General features: G+C 35.8%; 1 pseudogene; it reads right to left on the bottom strand.

Annotated features, from left to right (window-relative positions):
• The window catches only part of LOC127185480 (spindle and kinetochore-associated protein 1-like), a 34575-nt pseudogene extending 11489 nt beyond the window's left edge, over positions 1-23086 (bottom strand).
• Positions 23087-23644: the final 558 nt, after the last annotated feature.

The raw sequence follows: 23644 nt of genomic DNA, 5'->3' as shown, positions 1-23644 counted from the left end.
AATTAGACTGGAGGTGCTGCCAGGAGCATATGTGTCTCTCTGTCATAAAACCCCTTTATTATTAAATGCCATTTCTGTGGATTTCTGAAGTGTTTGAAGACTATCTAACTAACCTAGCCATCATCTCTTTTTTCCTTTTAAAAACATATACAAGAAACTAACTAAAGCTTATTCTATAATTAAGTAATTTAGTATCTAATAAGATTTATAAGTGACCAACTACTAATTTCTATTTCCGACAATCATGAATAAGTTATAACAGTTAGCGTTTATAAGACTAGAACTGTACATGACCTTTTTACTTTGTTTATTTGCTAAGAATATCCATTCCATGATCCTGTCTTCCCTTAGTATAAGGAACCCCCAGTCGGAGAATGTTTTGAAGGCAAAATAACCAGAATGCAACCAAGTTTAGGATCAATTCTATCCACATAGGTCTTTTGCAGGTTTTGCTCTACCAAAATTAACTCCTTTTCTGCTTCATCTGTTAGACATCTTGGACTGTTTAAATGTGAATCCCCTTGTAACATTTGAAATAAGTGACTTAACTCATAGGTATCTAGTCCAACTGTAGGCCTTTACCAGTTAGTGTCTCCCACTAATTTTTGAAAGTCACTTTCAGAAGGGTTTATAATATCCCACAATAAAGTCCTAATGATATCAGTTCTCTTTGTTACGGAGACTCAGCCTTCATTTCACCTTTAAAGACATCTCTGTGAAGTTAAAGCCTTAAGATCACACATCAACTAATAAAACACCCATATTAGTATCTACTTTTGTAACTAAGGGCAACAAGCTAGTCCTTCATATCAATCTGCTGACCTTAACAGAAAACTTACTTGTGTACTTGTTCTTTGTCATCCACAGTTCCACTTACTATGAAAGATAGAAGGAATGGTCTTATTTTTGTCCTGAAAGCATTCTTTGTCTAAATCTCCAATAACAAATGAAATTATTTTTTGCAAGCACAACAAATCAGTGGTATTTTCCAGTTTTAAAACATAATGAACCATGGTCCTGCATTTAGTTCTCTATGATCAAAGCTATCACTTGACAATGTAATTGCTCTGTAGATTGAAGAGCAATATTTTTCTTATAGGCTCATTAAAACTTTCATGGTTTCTATAAATACAAGAAGATTAGACAGATGAGTTTGAAAACTGATATGAACATCATTCATTTGAGAAAGGCAATTGTTTCAACAATTGTAAGTGCTACACAGATTTACTGATTTGTTCATTTCCCCTTGGGGGAAAACAAGTTATAAAATTGACACCATTGCTGCCATTCTTCAAGATAAATACATATAGCCAGAGAAATAATTTAAGAAAAACTGAAATATTGTCTTGATGTTCTTTTATCATTAAGATAGTATGCAGTATATTATTTTTTCACTGCCAGAAGGGTAAACATAAAAGACTACATTTCAAACAGCTTTGCTAATTTTAATATATATCAATTTTCAAATGTGATATAAGTGCACTAATTGTCTGGGCGTGAAAATATAGGTAAACATTTCTGGTGAGGATTTAAGAAGATATTAGACAACTAACTATAATGTTGGATGCATTGATTAACTATTTTAAAACATATTATCATATTCCCTATAGGAAAGAATAATCACAAGGAGCTGTCATGTAACATATTAATGTGAAAATATACATAAGATGTTTATTCTCAGAATTCCTTTCCAAAGTGAAGAAAAATAATTAAAAATAGAAAGACACTTAGATATGAACATAAAGTAATTAATTGTATTTGGAAAGGTAAAAAAAGGAATCAGAAATTCTGTGATATCAACAGCAGCTGAGGTACTAGGTACTGTAGAAAATGCAAACCCAAAGAGAGAAAAGGTCAAAATACTACGGAGACCAGGGCAATTTTCATATAAGCAAACTTTAGGGGATTTTTACATCAATTCTCATTATCCACAAAAACAATAACCAGACTTATATGATGATCAAATCTACATCAAAAATTTCAACCAGATAGGTTGAATGCATGAAAAACCATGACGGAATTGGTTGTACTTTACATTATTTCAAATTATTTGTATTTTATTTCTGCTTAATGCTATATCTATTTTTTTCTTACACTCACTTTAACTATTAGCAAAGAATATTGTGAATTAATTATAAATCTTAGGCTGAAAATAAGAAAATTTCCCCACAAAAACAAAACAAAATAAGCAAACAAAAGCAACAAAAAATGTAGGAAATGCACCCCATATGTGTGGCATTGTTTCTCATTAGCATTCTCTGGTATGCAAAATTCAAAACCTTTACCCCTCTCTTTTGCAGTAAATATAATTCACAGTCACATTTCCTAACCATCAAAAGACAAAGAAAATTCGAAAGCATGTAAATCTTGCTGGACAACAATACACAGAGAAGGATCAAAAAGCCATGTGACTTGGTTCTCAGAGTTGAGGGGATCCTCATATTAATTATAAGTTATCTATTATCCACACATTTAATATACCATAATATTAAATTTTATTTCCCCACAATTAAAACTCAAATGGCTCTACCTGATTTGCAGAGTGTTGTCTTTATGTTTGCCTCTTATCACACAAACTTAAAAGACAAAAGTCCTTGAACAAAATGGCCATTCCAAGAAAATATGATAGCTTGTTAAAATATGTATAATACACTGAATCCAAATAATGAGATAATGAAAATTGATCATTCAATGCACTTTATGCTTTTTCAAAACACCTTAAATATAACAAACAGTAGCATTTACTTTATGTCAGCTGTCAAACATTGCATGTGATTTGACAATTATCAGCAATGCCTAGAGTAATTGTTTATATTAGATATGTTTGAAATCTAAGGAATGTAAGGAATGTAAAAATGTATGAAGCAAAATCATGAGCTTGATTACTATTGACAATAATGGAGACTGGCCTGAAATATATGTCGTTAGACTATTACTCGCCTTACTGTGTGTGTACTGCATTTCTACACTAATATGGAATTTAAAAGACCATAATGTCCTATTAGATGAACACTGCTTTAAAAGTGTGTAATTTACCTTCAGAGATAGCAAACTGATAGCAATGGAATGATGGAGACATGAGGTAGAATAAATAAGTTGGGTTTAGGCATTTCTCAAAAATTCAAATATGACAAGAAAGATGGCTCAGAGGTTAAGAGCACTGTCTGCTCTTCCATAGGTCCTGAGTCAATTGACAGCAACCACATAGTGGCTCACAACCATCTATAATATGTTCTGATACCCTCTTCTGCAATGCAGATACACATGCAGATAGAGCACTCATGTACATATAAGTAAATAAGCCTTAAATTTTTTGCACATAAATAGAAAGTTAAACTTCCTAATTCAACACCATTTCTAAAACTAGTTTAATCTTAGAGCCATCGTTTTTCCATTACAGTCTAAACTAATAGTGTCATTCCAGTATCTTATACATAATGCTCACATTATCTGAATCTAATTGGTTATTTTCTAATTTTCCCAAGTGAAACACATATAACAAAATGAACTGAGAACCAGAAAGAGATCACTATAATAACTTGTAAATTTTAAGAAATGGTTGCAATGCCTAATATTTGTCCCTGATGTGAAGTTGCCAAGAGACAAAGACTGAGTAGTCTGATTCACATGGGTTAGTGGAGAGAATGTTACATACAAGACCATGGTGCAGGATATTTGATCACATTGTGACCCCTGAGATTATAAATTGGAAAAGCCTGTTTCTTGTTGGGGTGTGAGTAAAGAAGCAGAATGAAGAATGCAAAAGGAAGCCCAGCACTAATCTGTTCTCACCTGGAAATTGTTTGTTTCTGTATAGCATCATGAAGTCCTGGGCCAAGGTTCCACCAAAGTTGGTTTCTTCTTAAGCAAAATGGGAGATCGTTTAGTACTTAGTGTCAGTCAGTCACTGCAAGAAGCCTATGCCTATTCCTTGGGACAAATTCTGCTCAACCTCTAAGTCAATATGCTCTCAGTGCGTTTTGGGCAATTCTCTAAAAGCGGTCATGTAAAAGTTGCCATCTGGTGTTTCCCAAATCAGATAAAAGATGGATATACTGATCAGAAAACAAAATAACCTGTATAGGATGGCATGTGTCCTCTTAGCACCCTCAAAGAAGATTACACGAGCAAATTTTTAAAAATAAATAAGACACCAACAGATAGTCATTTATAATACATATAATATTTATACATTTTCAACAGAGTAAATATCATCATACTAAATACAGGAGCCAGGCATATTGTATTTGTTCTCTAGAGCTACAATAACCAAACACAACAAAGCCTATGGCTTAATACATGTTATAATACATCCCTAAAAGCCATAATTCCAAAATCAAGGATATTCCAGGCACATCTCTAAATTTGTCCCATTTTAAAGGCACACTGGTTACAGCGAAGGAAGTCCCACTGTCTTGAACTCATTTTAACTTCATTAATTTTCAACTGCCATGTAATTTTAGAAGCTGACAAGCCTATAAAATACTAATTTCACAAGCAGGAAGACTTTAATTTGGAGCCCAGTACACATCGAGAAGGTTAACTTTCCAGTTCTTGGAAACAGAGCCAGGAGAATCTCTAGGAATTATTTTCCAAAGTTCTTGCCTGATGGATGAGCTTGAGGCCCAAGGTGACTGTATCTCAGGCAATAATATGGGATCAATAGAACAAAACATCTAATGTCTATCTCTGCTCTCCAAAAGAACCCCCCATATCAATGGCACATCACATACATACAGGCACAAGCAACTACACACACACACACACACACACACACACACACACACACACACACACACCAAATAAAAATGAAAACAAAATAATTTCTCCAAATAAGATCACATTCTGAGTTAAGATTTCAACTAATTAATTTGGGAGAGAGTGCATATCTACTTGTAACAGGTGTTTTCTGTTTTATACTTTTCTTTAGAGAACTTAGAGATAAATATTCATCTAGTATAAAATGAACCAGCTTCAAATTTTGGTAGTACATTGAGTGATCCTAAACTACTTCAACAAGTTGACCCAGAGCTGCTACTGAGTATGTCCTGTTCAATGGACCCATAAACCTATAGACGTTTAAGGATAACATAAATAATGCAAACACTGTGATAGATTTGACATGTAGTAGAGCTTATTAGAGTGATTATTTTTGTTAATTTCTTATATATCAAGAACTATTTGCATGCTTCTAAAATTGACTTTCGGGCATTAAGAGTGAGCAATCATGTCTTAATGAAAACTCCAATCCAATTACTATAACTATACTCTCAAATCATTTATGCTCTCTTTGGAGAAAAGTCCACCCAGAAGGTTACTAGATAAAACACAAGTATGCAGAGTGTAGTTATAGAATTGCTAGTATAGTAAAATGTGATTACAAATTATCCTCCAAGAGCCATGACTTCAATAGCCCTAGGTAGTTGACTTGACTTTCAATATTTATATAATTTTCTTTTTATTGAGTGGGCTTAAGCCCAACTAGAGAGCTGAGGCCTCACTCCTACACAAAGAAATACAGGAAATTAAAGAATGTAGGAATGCTTATCTCAAGGTTATACAACACAAAATTATCATCCTTTAAAATGTATGATTTACAATTAATACTATACAGGCCGAACAGCTTATATTTAGGAGCAACAGTCAATGAAAAAAAAAAACATGTAACAAAAGACAATGAAAAAAAGCAGCCCATGAATTTGAGATTGAGGAAAGTGTCCAGTAAAGCTTTGAGGGAAGAAAGTGAGGAAGAACCCCTGGGCCCAAATCTGCCTATCATATTGTTCTACTTGTAGATTTCTAGGACCCTCTGTATCCTTTTATTTTGCTGTTCTCCCATGCGTCTCTCATTTAGAGTCCCAATAGGATGCCTTCCCCTCTGTCCCAGTTTTCTGGTAAGTGAAGGCTTTCGTGGGACATGCCCCTTGGGCTAGTATGCAGATATAAGTGAGTATATACCATTTGATTCTTTCTGCTTCTGGGTTAACTCACTCATTATGATCATTTCTAGCTCAATCCATTGATCCACAAATTTCGGGAATTCCTTGTTTTTAATAGCTGAGTAGTATTCCATAGTGTATATGTACCACAGTTTCTTTATCCACTCTTCTACTGAGGGACACTTAGGCTGTTTCCATGTTCTGGCTATTATGAATAAGGCTGCTATGAACATGGTTGAGCAAAGTTTCTTGTTGTGTGCTGGAGCATCTTCTGGGTATATTCCAAGGAGTGGAATAGCTGGGTCTTGAGGAAGCCCTATTCCCATTTTTCTGAGATAGCACCAGATAGATTTCCAAAGTGGCTGTACTAGTTTGCATTCCCACCAGCAATGAAGGAGTGTTCCTCTCTCCCCACATCCTCGCCAGCATGTGGTGTCGCTTGAGTTTTTGATCTTAGCCATTCTGATGGGTGTAAGATGGAATCTCAGAGTTGTTTTGATTTGCATTTCCCTGATGACTAAGGAGGTTGAGCATTTCTTTCAGTGTTTCTCAGCCATTTGATACTCCTCTGTTGGTCCCGCTCAAACTAAGGCACCAGCCAAGGACAATACAGGAGGTAAACTTTAAACCCCTTCCCAGATCTAGCCAATGGTCAGAATATTCTCCACAGTTGAGTGGATAGTGTGATACGACTTTTTCACGTACTCTGGTGCCTCACATTTGACCATGTCCCCTGGAGGGGGAGACCTGGTGGCACTCAGAGGAAGGACAGCAAGTAGCCAAGAAGAGACTTGATACCCTATGAGAATATATAGGGGGAAGTAATCCCTCTCAGGAACAGTCATAGGGGAGGGGAATAATGGAAAAATGGGAGGGTGGGAAGAATGGGAGGATACAAGGGATGGGATAAACATTGAGATGTAACAAGAATAAATTAATAAAAAAAAAGAAAAAAAAGAGGTATTGAATGAATAATTGAATGAGTGATAGCATAAGTAAATTAAATCTTATATCAGATTTCTTATTTCTGTAACATGAGAAAAATGCTGGGGAATGTGGTATTTTGGAGTACTAAGTTTAATTCTTATAGATACAATGACATTATTGAGTCAAACCATTAATATGCTCATTTAGTAAATATGTAGACAAAAAAAAGAAAGTGAGGAAGAAATGACATAATTATTTTATAATCTCAAAAATAAAAAGGAAAAAGGAAAAAGAAAGGATTATTACTTACAATTATACTCTGTGAGCCTGGGAAACTCATTCTAAAATGAAGTCTTAGCAACATAAAGGTATTCTTAAATCCATATGACCACTGACTTTTCACATAGTATCGTAAATTTCACCTATTCTCATTGTTAAGCAACACAAAATATATCTACTAAACACAGAGGTGATAACCAGCAAATTTATTAGAATTTTAATATCTACATTCCATCTGAGTTGGTAACAAAATACTAAGGAAACCTTTTTATTGAGTTTAAAATAACAGAAACAAATGTCCACATATTTTTATCTATGGTTTTATTTAATTAATATATCATACAAGGACCTTTAGAAACATTCTTATTGTCTCAGTAGAAAATTACACATGATAAATGGCCCTTAAGGGATTCTATTCCTGAGTGTCAACCATATCAACAAGCACAGGTTACTGTTTTTCCAACCTTAATATTATTTTTGTAGTTTCTTCATTTTGTGGTAAGTTCATGCCACAACAAAAAATCAATACTGACAGGTAAGTACAGTAGTATAGTCTGTGTCCTTGAAGATTTTATGATCCTAGGATAATACTACACAAAATAGATTGGAAGTACAGATTAGGCTTACTTGCATAAAAATATACTGCATTTATATTTTAAAAGTTGGTTTGTAATGGAACTCTGAAATGTGATGATTTTAAGGCTTTGATATTTCATATTGCCTCATTTGTTCCTGCATAATAAGTGGAACTTGGATTCCAATTTAACAAGACCAAAACATAGATACAGATAGTATGAGGGTAGTTTCTCATATTGGTAATAGAGAGCTAGAAGAATTGGGATATATTTCTGTATTTATACAATTTAAACAATTTACAATACGATACTGATAAGTTAATATGATGACTATCACTAGTATATTGTGTATTGGAGAGTAGAATCCATGTGTTAAAACATCAGAAGGTCATGGGTATATGAGGAGATAATTGGCTATGATAATAAATGCACCATAAATATGCATATTAAAAATTAATGTTGAGCAACACAAATATTACAATTATAATTGCTACAATAAATGCAATTGTATAAAATCCAAACAATCAAGAAATGATTACTCCAATATATTACAATCTATAAACTTTTCTTAATATAGCCATCTGAAAATGTTAGTAGCACCGACAACTGCAGCCATAAAAAGCAAGATAAGATGTTTCTATTGTGTCTAAACCATTTGATACTTTCAGTGTATGAACATCAACATCTTAGCTATCACAGTGTTCTACACTTTTACAATGTGGAATAGTTTTCCAAAACTTTGGGTGTTTGTGTATGAATGATATACTGAGCTACTCTGTATTATTAACTATGACCATATATAACTATATAAATGCCCCAAATTAAAATTTAAGTTTAGTAAAACATGAGAACATTCTATGTGTTTAGTAGTATATAAATATGGGATTAAAAAAGAACTAGCCATGCTTCAAACTTTGATGTCGTTTTCCCCAAAGCAATAAAAATACAGTTGAAAATAACTTAATATTATACTAACATTTACAATAATATTATTCTTTGGAAGAAAATATAACTAAGAATGGAGTTGTCTTTATTATTCATGATCATAATGAAAAATGTCAGATCTGAAATAGTGATCCTGTTCAGGAAGTTGTCTCCTGTGCCAATATGTTCCAGGCTCTTTCCCACTTTTTCCTCTAAGTGACTTAGTGTCTCTGGTTTTATGTTGAGGTCTTTAATCCACTTGGATTTGAGTTTTGTGCAAGGTGACAAATATGGGTCCAGTTGCATTTTTTACACATAGACATCCAGTTAGATCAGCACCATTTGTTGAAGATGCTATCCTTTTTCCATTGAATGGATTTGGCTTCTTTGTCAAAAATCAAGTGACCATATGTGTGTGGATTCATATCTGGGTCTTCGATTCGATTCCACTGATCAACCAGCCTGTTGCTGTGCCAGTACCATGCTGTTTCAATTACTGTTGCTTTATAGTACAGTTTGAGATCAGGTATGGAGATTTCTCCGGAGCACCTTTTATTGTACAAGATTGTTTTAGCTATAATGTCAACAATTAATAAATGGGACCTCATGAGGCTGAGAAGCTTCTGTATGGCAGGAAACACTGTCTAGAGAACAAAGCGACAGCCTACAGACTGGGGAAAGATCTTCACCAACCCTACATCTGACAAAGGTCTAATATCCAAAATATATAAAGAACTCAAGAAATTAAACACCACCAAACCGAATAACCCAATTGAGAAATGGGGCTTGGAACTAAACAGAGAATTCTCAACAGAGGAATATCAAATGGCTGAGAAACACTTAAAGAAATGCTCAACCTCCTTAGTCATCAGGGAAATGCAAATCAAAACGACTCTGAGATTTCATCTTACACCCATCAGAATGGCTAAGATCAAAAATTCAAGCAACACCACATGTTGGCGAGGATGTAGAGAGAGAGGAACACTCCTTCATTGCTGGTGGGAATGCAAACTTGTACAACCACTTTGGAAATCTATCTGGAGCTTTCTCAGAAAACTGGGAATAGGGCTTCCTCAAGACCCAGATATCCCACTCTGTGGAATATACCCAGAAGATGCTCCAGCACACAATAAGAAACTTTGCTCAACCATGTTCATAGCAGCCTTATTCATAATAGCCAGAACATGGAAACAGCCTAAGTGTCCATCAGTAGAAGAATGGATAAAGAAACTGTGGTACATATACACTATGGAATACTATTCAGCTATTAAAAACAAGGAATTCCCAAAATTTGTGGATAAATGGATTGAGCTAGAAATGATCATAATGAGTGAGTTAACCCAGAAGCAGAAAGAATCAAATGGTATATACTCACTTATATGTGCATACTAGCCCAAGGGGCATGTCCCACGAAAGCCTTCACTTACCAGGAAACTGGGACAGAGGGGAGGACATCCTATTGGGACTCTAGATGAGAGAGGCATGGGAGAACAGCAAAGTAGAAGGATCCAGAGGGTCCTAGAAACCTACAAGTAGAACATTATGATAGGCAGATTTGGGCTCAGGGGTCCCGCTCAAACTAAGGCACCAGCCAAGGACAATACAGGCGGTAAACTTTAAACCCCTTCCCAGATCTAGCCAATGGTCAGAACATTCTCCACAGTTGAGTGGAGAGTGTGATATGACTTTCTTACATACTCTGGTGCCTCACATTTGACCATGTCCCCTGGAGGGGGAGGCCTGGTGGCACTCAGAGGAAGGATAGCAGGTTACCAAGAAGAGACTTGATACCCTATGAGCATATACAGGGGGAAGAAGTCCCCCTCAGGAACAGTCATAGGGGAGGGGAATAAGGGGAAAATGAGAGGGAGGGAAGAATGGGAGGATACAAGGGATGGGATAAACATTGAGATGTAACAAAATCTATGCAAAAAAAGGAAAAAAAAGAAATAGTGATCCTAAGATTATAAGTGATCACACAGTTAAATATATTAATATTCTCTTCTCATATGTATCAATATGAACATAAATTAACTGCTGAAAATAGAGCTATAATTAAGAAAACTTTCTGAAAGATGCAGATACTCATTATAAAACTAATCTACATTTCTATAGGAAAATGAAAACAAGAATTACATAGAATTCTATGACTTACAACTGGACAAAACAGTCATTATAGATCAAATATCACATCTTAAGCTGATTTTTCTAGCCTTGTCAAAAGTCACCTCCCACATTCTGAGTCCAAAAATAATCAACACTCTAATACCCTTAACAACAAATCAGGCTGCCTTCAAATAAGGAAGAGCTGCTTAAATCTTCTTGGCAGCCCATAAAAACCAGTTCTCCAATCAGTTTCTGTCTAAGCAATAACTCACACATTAGAGAAAATTGGTTACACCGGAAGAATTGCTTTCATTTTCCCTCCAGGAGTGCACTCCTCTAGTTCTGGCAATGAAATCAGTAATAATCCGTGTATGTATAGTATAGTAGGCCAGCTTCACTCTAGTCACATAAACTCCTCTGCATTTATCCTAAAAATGTGATAATGACTAAATCTGTTGCAGGTGCCAATTTGAAATAGTGAGGATCCCGAAGAACTGCCTGCAAATCAGTGCTTCCTCAGTTACCACTAAGCTGCATTCTCAGATGGATAATTCTTAAGTTCTGCAAGTAAGACCTCTTATAAAAATCACATAATAAATAACTAGGCTAAGTAGAAAATAAGTAGAATGATTGCTGTATTGTCTACAAACACCCATTCAATCATCCATCGCTTAATGAGTGCCTATGATGAAAAGCAGAAAATGTAGGCAAAGTAATTTATTATAGATCCACAGAGCAGTGAAATTAAATTCAGACTTGTCAGGGATGAAAGGTCACACCTGGCATGGCTCTGTTTCTATAAAATTTACAGAACAGGCAAATGCACACACAAAAATAAGATCAGCATCTAGAGTGGTGGTTCTTAACCCTTCTAATGCTGTGACTCTTAAATATGATTTCTTGTGTTGTGATGACCCCCAATCATAAAGTTATTTTTGTTGCTACTTAGTAACTATAATATTGCCACTGTAATTAATCATAACATAAGTATCTGTGCTTTCTTATGTGATACCTGTAAAAGGATCATTCAACCCTGCAAACGGGTCCTGAACCATGGGTCCAGAAGCACTGCTCTAGAGATATGCTTTTGATGTATCTCCTAACAACCTAATTCTGTCGAGCACTTGTAGTATGGGTAATATAACAATTGAACTTCATTGTTAATTTAAATTTGTATTGAATAGTCAAATGTAGCTGCCAAATACCAAATTGTCATTATTAGCCTATGTAACTCTTTTACTATTGTGCATATATTTCCTGAAGATAACTGAATTTATAGCTTAGGCTCCTTATTTCCTTGGACTGTAGACTTCATCCAACATAACCTCACTTACTCTTTTCTAAAAATATTTTTATTAATTTATTCAAAGTACATCTCAATTGCTATCCATCCACTTGTATCCTCCCATTCCTCCTTCCCTCCTGCTTTCACCCTTTTCCCCTCCCCTAGGTCTATGACTGAGGGGGACCTCCTCCCCCACTATATGGTCATAGGCCATCAAGTCTCATCTTGGTAGCCTGCTTATTCTTTCTCTGAGTGCCACTAGGCACTCCAAGGGGAAATGGCCAAATATGAGGCACCAGAGTTCATGTCAGAGTCAGTTGCCACTCTCCACACAACTGTAGAGAATGTCCTGTCCCTTGGCTAGATCAGAGTTAGTAGTTCGATGTTTACGGCTTGTATTGTTGTTAGTTAGTACAGTAGTTTGAGCAGACACCCTTGGGTCCAAATCTGCCCATCATGATGTTCTTCTTATAAGTTTCTAGGACCCTCAGGATCCTTCTATTTCCCCATTCTCCTATATTTCCCTTACCTAGAGTCCCAGAGAGATGTCTTTACATCTATCCCAATCTCCTGGTAAGTGAAGACTTTCATGGAGCATGCCTTTTGGGCTAGTTCCCAGTTATAAGCATGTATATACCATGGGACTCTTTCTCCTTCTGGGTTAACTCACTCAGTATGATCATTTCTAGTTTAATCCATTTGTCCAAAAATTTTGGGATTTCCTTGTTTTTAATAGCTGAGTGGTATTCCATAGTGTAAATGTACCACAGTTTCTTTATCCATTCTTCGACTGAGGGACATTTACACTGTTTCCAGGTTCTGTCTATTATGAATAAGGCTGCTATGAACATGGTTGAGCATATGTCCTTGTTGTGTGGTGGAGCACCTTCTGGGTATATTCCAAGGAGTGGGATATCTGGGTCTTGAGGAAGCCCTATTCCCAGTTTTCTGAGAAAGTGCCAGATAGATTTCCAAAGTGGTTGTGCAAGCTTGCCTTCCCACCAGCAATGAAGGAGTGTTCCTCTTTCTCCACATCCTCGCCAGCATGTGGTGTGATTTGAGTTTTTGATCGTAGCCATTCTGATGGGTGTAAGATGGAATCTCAGAGTCATTTTGATTTGCTAATGATGACTAAAGGCCTTGAGCATTTCTTTAAGTGTTTCTCAGCCATTCAATATTCCTCTGTTGCGAATTCTGTTAGTTCTGAGCCCCATTTCTTAATTGGGTTATTTGTTTTTGTGGTGTTTAATTTCTTGAGTTCTTTATATATTTTGGATATTAGACCTTTGTCAGATGTAGGGTTGGTGAAGATCTTTCCCCAGTCTGTAGGCTGTCGCTTTGTTCTCTTGACAGTGTCTCCTGCCTTACAGAAGCTTCTCAGCCTCATGAGGTCCATTTCCTCTATCTGGAAATAGGCAAGTCTGCCCAATCTCTCCATATCTCAATATAGTTCTTGAAGTTCTAGAAAGAGCATTAAGACAACAAAAGGAGATCAAGTGGATCCAAATGGGAAAGGATGAGGTCAAATTATCTCTATTTGCAGATGATATGATAATTGTACATAAGTGACCCCCAAAATTCCACCAGAGAACACCTATAGCTGATAAACTCCTTAAGCAAAATGGCTGGATACAAAATTAACTCCAAAAGTCAGTAGCCTTCCTATATACAAATGACAATCATGCAGAGGAAGAAATTAGAAAAACTACACCCTTCATGATAGCCACAAGCAATATAAAATATCTAGGAGTAACTCTAACTAAGCAAATGAAGAACTTATTTGAAAAAAAAAACTTCAAATCTCTGAAGAAAGAGATTGAAGATGATATCAGAAGATGGAAAGATCTCCCTTGTTCATGGATCGGGAGAATTAACATAGAAAAAACGGCCATCTTACCAAAAGCAATTTACAGATTCAATGCAAGCCCTACCAATATACCTACACATTTTTTAAAGACATTGAAAAATCAATCCTCCTGGTGGCACTCAGAGGAAGGATAGCAGGCTACCAAGAAGAGACTTGATACCCTATGAGCATATAAAGGGGGAGGAAGTCCTCCTCAGTCACAGCCATAGGGGAGGGGAGTAAGGGGAAAATGGGAGGGAGGGAGGAATGGGAGGATACAAGGGATGGGATAACCATTGAGATGTAATAAGAATAAATTAATAAAATTAAATTTAAAAATTAAAAAAAAGAAATACATGTTTTCCCCCAAAGACCACTAAAAAAAATCAATTCTCAATTCATGTGGAAAAACAAAAAACCCAGAATAACTATAACAATCCTATACAATAAAAGATCCTCCAGAGGAATCTTCATACCTGATCTCAAGCTGTACTATAGGGCAACAGTAATTAAAATAGCATAGTGCTGGCACAGCAATAGGCTGGTTGATCAATGGAATCTAATCAAAGATCCAGAAATGAATTCACACACATATGGTCACTTGATTTTTGACAAAGAAGCCAAATCTTCAACAAATGGTGCTGGTCTAATTGGATGTATACATGTAGAAAAATGCAAGTTGAAGACCCAGCTATTCCACTCCTTAGAATATACCCAGAAGATGCTCCAGCACACAACAAGAAAATTTGCTCAACCATGTTCATAGCAGCCTTATTCATAATAGCCAGAACATGGAAACAGCCTAAGTGTCCCTCAGTAGAAGAGTGGATAAAGAAACTGTGGTACATATACACTATGGAATACTACTCAGCTATTAAAAACAAGGAATTCCCGAAATTTGTGGATCAATGGATTGAGCTAGAAATGATCATAATGAGTGAGTTAACCCAGAAGCAGAAAGAATCAAATGGTATATACTCACTTATATCTGCATACTAGCCCAAGGGGCATGTCCCACGAAAGCCTTCACTTACCAGGAAACTGGGACAGAGGGGAAGGCATCCTATTGGGACTCTAAATGAGAGACGCATGGGAGAATAGCAAAATAAAAGGATACAGAGGGTCCTAGAAATCTACAAGTAGAACAATATGATAGGCAGATTTGGGCCCAGGGGTCGCGCTCAAACTAAAGCACCAGCCAAGGACAATACAGGCGGTAAACTTTAAACCCCTTCCCAGATCTAGCCAATGGTCAGAATATTCTCCATAGTTGAGAGGAGAGTGTGATATGACTTTCTCACGTACTCTGGTGCCTCACATTTGACCATGTCCCCTGGAGGGGGAGGCCTGGTGGCACTCAGAGGAAGGACAGCTGGTAGCCAAGAAGAGACTTGATACCCTATGAGAATATACAGGGGGAGGTAATCCCCCTCAGGAACAGTCATAAGGGAGGGGAATAATGGGAAAATGGGGGGGGGGTAGGAATGGGAGGATACAAGGGATGGGATAAACATTGAGATGTAACAAGAATAAATTAATAAAAAAAAATGCAAGTTGACCCATATTTATCATCATGCACAAAACTCAAGTCCAAGTGGATTAAAGGCCTCAGCATAAAACCAAAGATACTAAATCGGTTAGAAGAAAAGTGAGGAAGAGTGTAGAACACATTGGCACAGGAGATAACTTCCTGAACAGAACACCAACAGCCTAGGCCTTAAGGTCAATAATTAATAAACCTCACTTACTCCTAACAATGTGGTAGAGTAAGTTTTCACTTCACTAGCCAGAGGACAAAGAAAAAGGGGTCCAGAATCTTTTGTAAGTGTGTTCCCACAATAATGTGTACTTTGAAGGAGGGCTACTATTTTTTTAATTGCTAGTGAATGTTGACTGTATAAAATGATAGGATTCTTTGTGGGACATTATACATGAGAATAACTTATTTTGATTCTATTTATATCTGAATATATATATCTGTAGTATGTTTTCTACATACTAACCGTGATACCAAAACTCTTCTCTAGTAGTTCTCTATTTGTATATATGAGTGGCAACATGTGACATGTGATCTTTCTGAGTCTGGTTAAAATTTTTGGCAATGTTGTACATATGTGCAATGCATTGTGATCACTTTCACCTTCATTTACATCTCTTCTACCCATGTTTGTTTCCTTCTTCTTTCCAACTTGTTCTCATATTTTTAATATTTTTTAATTTTTTCACATACACAATTATATTATTACACATATACAAAATAAGCTACATACGGCAAGAAGAGCCCCAAAAGGAATTATATTAATCTTACATTCCCAGTGTTTTGGCTATTTGTATTTTGCAGCTTTGAAGAAAACATCTTTCCTATCTTGGTGCATCTAAAATTCTGAATGTAAATAAATATCTATCATATCTCATCTCTATCAACTTGAAACATTTATCTAGACGTAAAAATATCTTAACCCCTAAACAAGCTACGTTGTAAAACTAAACAAATGGTCTTCAACATCATCAGAGACTTCAGAAGGAATAGAATTAATTACCTGAGTAAGTAGGAAGTATAGGTTAGCAGCTTCCAAAGTGAAAAAAATATAACAGAGAGAGTTTGCTGCCTGAACAGTCACCCAACACTGTCTACAACCTTGGAGCATCATATTCAACCTTCTGGCCCAGCATATCTGACAGACATATTTGTGAGGCAGGAACTATTGAGGACTTGCTTCTCCTGTCTTGACAGAGTTTGGTCATCGACTCTGCCTGTATCCAAGCTTGACCTTTTTTAAGCAGAATTCAGTCTGTGGCAGAAACAAGGACATTTTGCCAAAGGGCTTGTTTACCACATTTGAAGCCATCTCCATAAGGAGGCTCTTTGATGCTCATCATCTTCATGTTATGTATCATGATGTAAATATCTGTACATTCTGACCATCTGAGGTGACACTTGAAAAAAGGTCATCTGACTTCCAAAAGGGTTGTCACTCACATGTTGAGAACCATTGGTCTAGAGAGAAGGAAATGATTGATGATTACTTTCTACTTATAAGGAACATGGTTTGCAATTAGGTGGAAGAAGCATTTACACATTATGAACATACTAAATATTATTCACCATTCATTTCTAAGGAATATATTATGTTATATTACTTTTATCTAACAATATCAACAACAGAATTCTGAACTCATGAAGTCTATGTTCTTAGGAAATTTTCATTTTTTTTTACCATAAGTTTTCTCATAGTAGACACTGGAAAAATACTATCAGTCTCATAGACTTGCCTCTGTAGCTTTTTAACTGATGTTCATCACTAATTAAATGCTTGATGAGGCTAATGAAAGAGTTCATGGTGTGTTTGGCCGTGTAAGAAACAAAAAAGTCAGGCATGAGTATGAACCTATATTTGCTTATGATTAAGATAGAAAAACAGATGTAAAGAATGGAACTTAATGGCTGCTTGTAAGTGTTAAACTAAACATTGTGAGACATGGAATGAAAAAAGTGTATTTCTGTCTGAAAAAGGAAAGTGAATTTCATTGAAGGAGTAAGTAAAATGCCCCTGAAAATCCTTAGAAGTTACTAAATGAAAAGAAAGAACTTTCTGGCAGAAAAAACAGTAACCACAAATAAGACAGAATTATTGAGAATTTGTTCTTCTAATTCTATAAGCAAAAGAAAATAATAGATCTCAGTCAAAGACAGTCCTTGTAAATGTTTGAATTGAGAATTCTTAATGACTGCTTTCAAAAAAATCATCCTAAGCTAAACATCCGAAAGTATTAACTAAAAATTTGTTCTGCTGTCATATGTTAAATGAGAGTTATTAAAATAAATATATTTATTAAAGTAGTATTATTTCAATTTTTTCAATCAAATTAAAGTACTGCCTACAAATATTTTTATAAGAAACTTTTCGAAGGTCTAGAGAAAGGCACTGGTCAAACTGGAAGTATAGCCTCCTAGCATCCTACAGTGTTATTTGGTGGCCTGAATTTTTCTCTTCAAATACCACATAAATATATCTCTTTCTTGTGAAATTGGAGACTCTTGAATGATGATGTTTGAATGATGTTATTTTCAAATAACAAAGAAAGGTGCTCCATTAGGTTGTCAAATCTGATTTTGTGTGAGTTTTATTTTCACTACACTGCTTTAAAATGGTAGAGTTATATCATATAGCTGCCAATAAAAGGTGATTTTCATGAGAAAAGAATTTCCATTTGCGTCTTGTGCATAATATGCAAGTATATGTAGACTTGAATGACAGTTTAGTTTAAAAGAAAGGTCATGGCATTTGGAGAAATGGCAGGTAGAATTGAGTTCTTCTGTAACCTTGAGAATATTCTTTATATTTCTCTCCAAGAGCTTTTAAAAATTAATTGAGAGAAAGCTGATAAAATCGCTTGCAACACTTCACATTTTAAGTCATTAAGTATAGGTCTGTATTGTCAATGATAATTAGTGACTATATGCTTCTAAATTTATGAGAATTCAGTAAGTGGATGTAATCAATACCTAGGCTATGTTATGCCTACAGAAATTCATTGGAGGTTAAGGAAGTCCATACCATCCTCGGTAGCAAGGCAGAAAAGCAAAATGTTTCTAATCCACCAATACTGTTCATTGAATCCATGATGCAGAAATTTTAGTTTGTACTTGGTACAAAGCAAAATGGAAATATAAGCGGTTCATTCAGTATTCCTTCTTGGATGCTCTGGGTATTCTCTGGTATACCCAAAGTCCATTCTCCCTTTTATTATTTCCATAAATCGAAGTTGCTGTGATAGTAAAATATTATTACCTTCTGAAGCAGGCAGAATGTTGCTAACAAAACTTTCTCTGTTTGCTAAAAGGTTATTTTTAAGTGCTCGATGCAATGATGTCACAGTGCTTTGAACCCAGAATAAAAACAATAATGAGGAATTCTTTTTACATATAAGTTTTTGGCAAGTAACTGATAAAGGCAAGCAGAATGGTGTATTAGCCAGAAGAGGACAGGGGACTTCTGATTGTAGATATTGAAGACTACTCCATATAGGTTTGGAGATTTGTGCTGAGGCTTGATACACCAATAAGGTATAGACAAGTTGAAGAGATAAAAAGAGCATATTATAAGCATTCATGTTATGGCTACTCATACTGTTGTAACCTGCTTATTAAACTCTACAGCCCCTCGATTGAGATCTACTTTAGTTCCTATCATGACTGAAGCTCTTCTGTTAATAGCATTTCTTAGCCCATCAGAAACCATTTGCCTCATAGTCTCCATTTTGAGCATAAGGCGAAATTAAGTTCAAGTTCTCAGGTCCTATGTGCATGTAACCAGGAAGGTTCAATGCCTGCTGCTTAGAATAAAATAGTAGATGATAAAGGCACCTGGTAACCTGGTTATGGTTTTTCTTACACAAAGCCTGCCTTAGAATCAGACCAGTGTAACACGTGATTTAATACCCAAATTCGGATCATGTGCCTGACTGGCTAGTTCTTCTTACCAATGTCACAGTCTGAATTTACATGCTCTTGTTCAGCATTCAAATAAACTTCCATCCTTCTGAGTCTTGTGTTCAAATGGTCAGTATGCGGCTATTCTTGAACCCTAATAACACAACTTGACCAGGGAGTTCTCTGTCTATTGTAGTTATTAATTATCTACATAGACTAGAACTTAAATGACAGAATAACTTAACTGCAGCACACTTCTTTTCTCATGGAATGAATAATAAAGGATCTCTTTTATATGGTGAGGATAGGTGAGATACTAAGACAAAATTAAACCAAAGACCTCGCGATACTTTGTTTTTCTTATGCAACTGGTAGGTACTCGAATACTGAAGTATTTAGTGAGTGTCTTTGTCAAACTGATGAAAGCAATACACCTCCTGTCCCAGGGGGAAAAAAATGAAAGTTTGTTCCGAGACACTTTTCTAAACATTAGGAAAACTGATGACTTTAGGCTCTACTGATCTTTGTTATCAATGTCTAAAACAGAATAAAGAGAAATTCTGGCTAAATTCATTAACTTGCTTCGTACATTTAGTCATTGGAGTGCCCATGTATAGAATTAATCCCACTACTGCCAAATGAATTGGCAGAAATTCAAGCATATAGAATGTCTTTTCCTACTTAGCGAGATTGTTAATTATTTCCTGTAGCCTTAAGCACCAATATAATTAATAATAGCTCAGATGAAAAAATAAATTATAAATATAACAGAATTATACTGAAAATAAAAGAGCTTATTCATCCCATTGTTAGAATGAACAGAAATTGCCTAATATAATCACTTCTGTAGGCTATCCAGAGTTGTCCATTGACTTTTAATAGAGATTCAATTCTGGCTTTCCTAGGACCAATAGTTCCAAACTGTGGCACCTAGATTTATACACATTTTTTTTTTTACTTTTTCACAATATTCTTTTTTTTTTAACTTACATATTTCTATAGAGAGAACTATACTGGGATAGCAGCAAACAGAAGTAATGTGACGACTTTAGATAACCTCCTATAGTCCACATATGACATGCAACAGGTTTTTATTTATAATTTTATTTTTAAAAGTTCACAATAATCCAAGAGTGATTTCTGCTTCACAAATGAGAAAGTTAAGGGTAAGAGAGTACAAAGCTTACCTAAAACTTACATTTCCAAAAGATGGAGCTGGTGTGAAAGTAACTTTGATTTGCCTGATTCAATAGTTGTCTCTAAGGATTATTGCCTCCTTCTGCTAACCTAAGCCTAGACCTCAAAGCTTCTAGCCTCCATACAATCTAATCTAGGTATAGAATGTTTTAAACCTCTGAGACTTACTGCTGAATAAGCTCACCCTCTCTTGTTCTTCTGAGCTGTCTGCTTCAACTCAGCTGTTCTGGTTCAAACTCCTCTCCCAGCTGACTTATACTATCTGTCTTTTCTCTTGGCCTCCTGAATTACTCTGCTTGGCCTCAAACTAATGTGAGAAGTCATTTCTACTCTTCTGACTCATTCTCATTCTCTGGCTCATTCAGTCTTCACCTGAGTTCACTCTCTGCAACCTGACACGCTATTACTATCCCAGTAGTAAAAACTGCCTCTTCTCTCTGTAAAACTGCCTCTTAAGTAGCTTCCCTTTCTTCTCTCTTCTCATGAGAACTGGGCATATCTTATTCTGTCAAATCTTCTCTGATTCGTCACCTTTTTTGCCATTCAATTAGGCATCACATCCAAGTGTAGTGCTTCCTTCTACAGATTAACTTTACCTTCATTAAAAGCATGTACCACTACTCCTGGACCTAAGATTTACCTGATACTTTCTCTATACCAGGCTGGCTGTGAACTCAGACCTGTTTGTCTCTGTCTCCAGGATTAAAGGCATGTTTATATTCCATTTGGATCATAAAGACCTACAAGATCTTTGGATGTGATCGTTGGCTTGCTGGATCACATAGGCCTAGAAGGTCTTTGCATGTGATTGCTTGTCAGAACAGCCAGGTCCTGAATTAACATTCCTCTACAAGCTGCGATTAAGTGAAATCTGTGAACAAAGTCCATTTATCCCTAGCATATAAGTGTTTTTTAGAAAGATGAAGTGAGATAGACATAGTGAGGCACGTTGTAATAAAAGTAGATGTGTATAGAAGAACAAGCTATTAATAAGTGTGAGAGAAAGAGATTGGAATAAAAATAGTGTCAGAAATAGTGTTCTTAGATTTTTAATAGGACACAAATTGGGAGTAGATAATGACTCCCACCTTCATGTGAGAAAAGAATGTATGTAATGCAATTGGCTTTGGCAATTTTTTTCATGTAAGTGTAAGACAATGGGGAAACATGACATTATATTTTGTATTAATGGTCTTATTTTCACAAATAAATAAATTTCATAAAAATTGTATTAAGAAAATTGAGCATTCATGCTCTGAAATCATTCTTCCATTATTTGTAACAAATAACTATCTAATATGATCCAGATGGATCTAAAGATTCTGGAATGGGTTATACAAGTTTAAGCCAAAGTCAAGAAGTTCTCACAGAAATTGAGCAATGCATTGTAAATAGTCTGTAAACGATTTCCTTTCCGTAAGACTCAATGAATTCAGTTTCTTTTTTGGCTGCTGAGCAAACTATTCAACTACGTTTTTTTGTTTTTGGTTTGTTTTGGGTTTTGGTTTGTTTTTTGTTTAAGATAAGTTAATTGCTTATGTGCTAAGGTTCAGGAACAATGAAACACAACTCATATTTTACTTAAATAAGCTTTTAAAACAATAAACTCTGGGCATCTAAAATAATATGAGAGGAGATCGTACTATGTTACAGCTTAATCAAAATATCACTCAGTCTTTTCTTGATATCTTGGGTCATTTTGCAGCTACTATAATTACTTTAATTCATTGATCCTTAGCCTGCACTGATATAAGTCCTCAAACATCTGTTCTGCTTCATGGATAGAAAAATGTCATTATTATTAATGGATGTCTTCTATTTAATTTAACTAGTAACATTTATTGGGAAATCCAGTATGATTATTGCCCTGCAGTTTAGGAGAAATTCATTTCTTTTATAGTTGAAAGCTTGAAGCAAATCTCCTTATTGCAACTGAATATTGATGTATTTGATGTTAACCTTTACTATACATGCAATTTTTGATGTGGAATTGTAACATAGTGCTTTAGCAATGGCCTAGTATGACAAACCCTGCATTCCATTTTCGGCATGGTAAAAACATTTTAATATTGATCCCTTTGAGAGTCTAGGTTCAATTGGCCTATTTTATATAATAAATAATGAGATGCTAGAATATTTATTTGGATGAATCAAATATAAAAATATACTTATACTTAAGAATTCCTACAACTGACCGTATACTACCCAACCTGAAATTATACATCTACAATACGACCTCTATACCTAAGGCACAGTGAACATTGCTGAAGAGGGTGTAGAAATATAGTAAGAGCCAGAGTATTTTAATATCTACTGCAAGATAGTCACTTCTATATAGGAAAAGGGGAATGCATTCAAGAAATCTTAGTAGTGTGCTTGTCTAAATAAGACCCAGGCAATGACAATAACAGCTGGCATTTTAGTGTAAATGAAAAGAGGGAGATTTCTCAAGATCTCCCCTGAAGATGAAGAGCTGTAGGCAGGGGTCAGGGTACTCACCTTTTCAACTTGAACAGGAAGTCCAGTGTATCTACCTTGTGCACCAACTGCCTCCCCAGGTCTGCTTTCCTCCATCGAGGTATCCTGGCACCTTTGCACACGTGGCTCCACCATTTTTCATAGGGCTGAGGTGCAGGATTGAAGTTTAGCCAGTTTGGGTGTATATGCAGGATCTCTGTCAATGTGAATTCAGGAGAAACACTCTTCTCTGGAGAAGGTTTTCAGCGTAGCAGCTCTGTAATATTATTGTGGAAAAACAAGGGCAATGTAAACCTTGGAGAGTGGGTAAGGATTTTTGGAGTGAGTGTGTAACATTGGCTGGGGCCAATGTCCAAGGAATGCTTCATTTGTATAAAAAAGAATTCCAGGTGCTTGCTGGACATTCCCTTATAGTTAGAGAGAAACTTTAACCTGAACCCTGGCCACCAGGCTATGTGACTACTTCAAGGGCAGCACAGGTGGGGATCTTAAGACTTACAAGCACCAGAACATGCAGGCCTAGAGCAGGGAATAAGCAGTCTTACTGCTGATGTTCTTAGAATGAAATTTTCAGGATTTGGACACATCCTGACCTCTCTCTTGCCCCAGACTAACTCCTCATGTTGCATGGCTTATCTGGCCCCACTTGTATGC

This window comes from Acomys russatus, chromosome X (genome assembly GCF_903995435.1).
Source record: "Acomys russatus chromosome X, mAcoRus1.1, whole genome shotgun sequence".
In the NCBI taxonomy this organism is placed as follows: Eukaryota; Metazoa; Chordata; class Mammalia; order Rodentia; family Muridae; genus Acomys; species Acomys russatus.
This window is presented reverse-complemented; position numbering and strand designations above follow the sequence as displayed.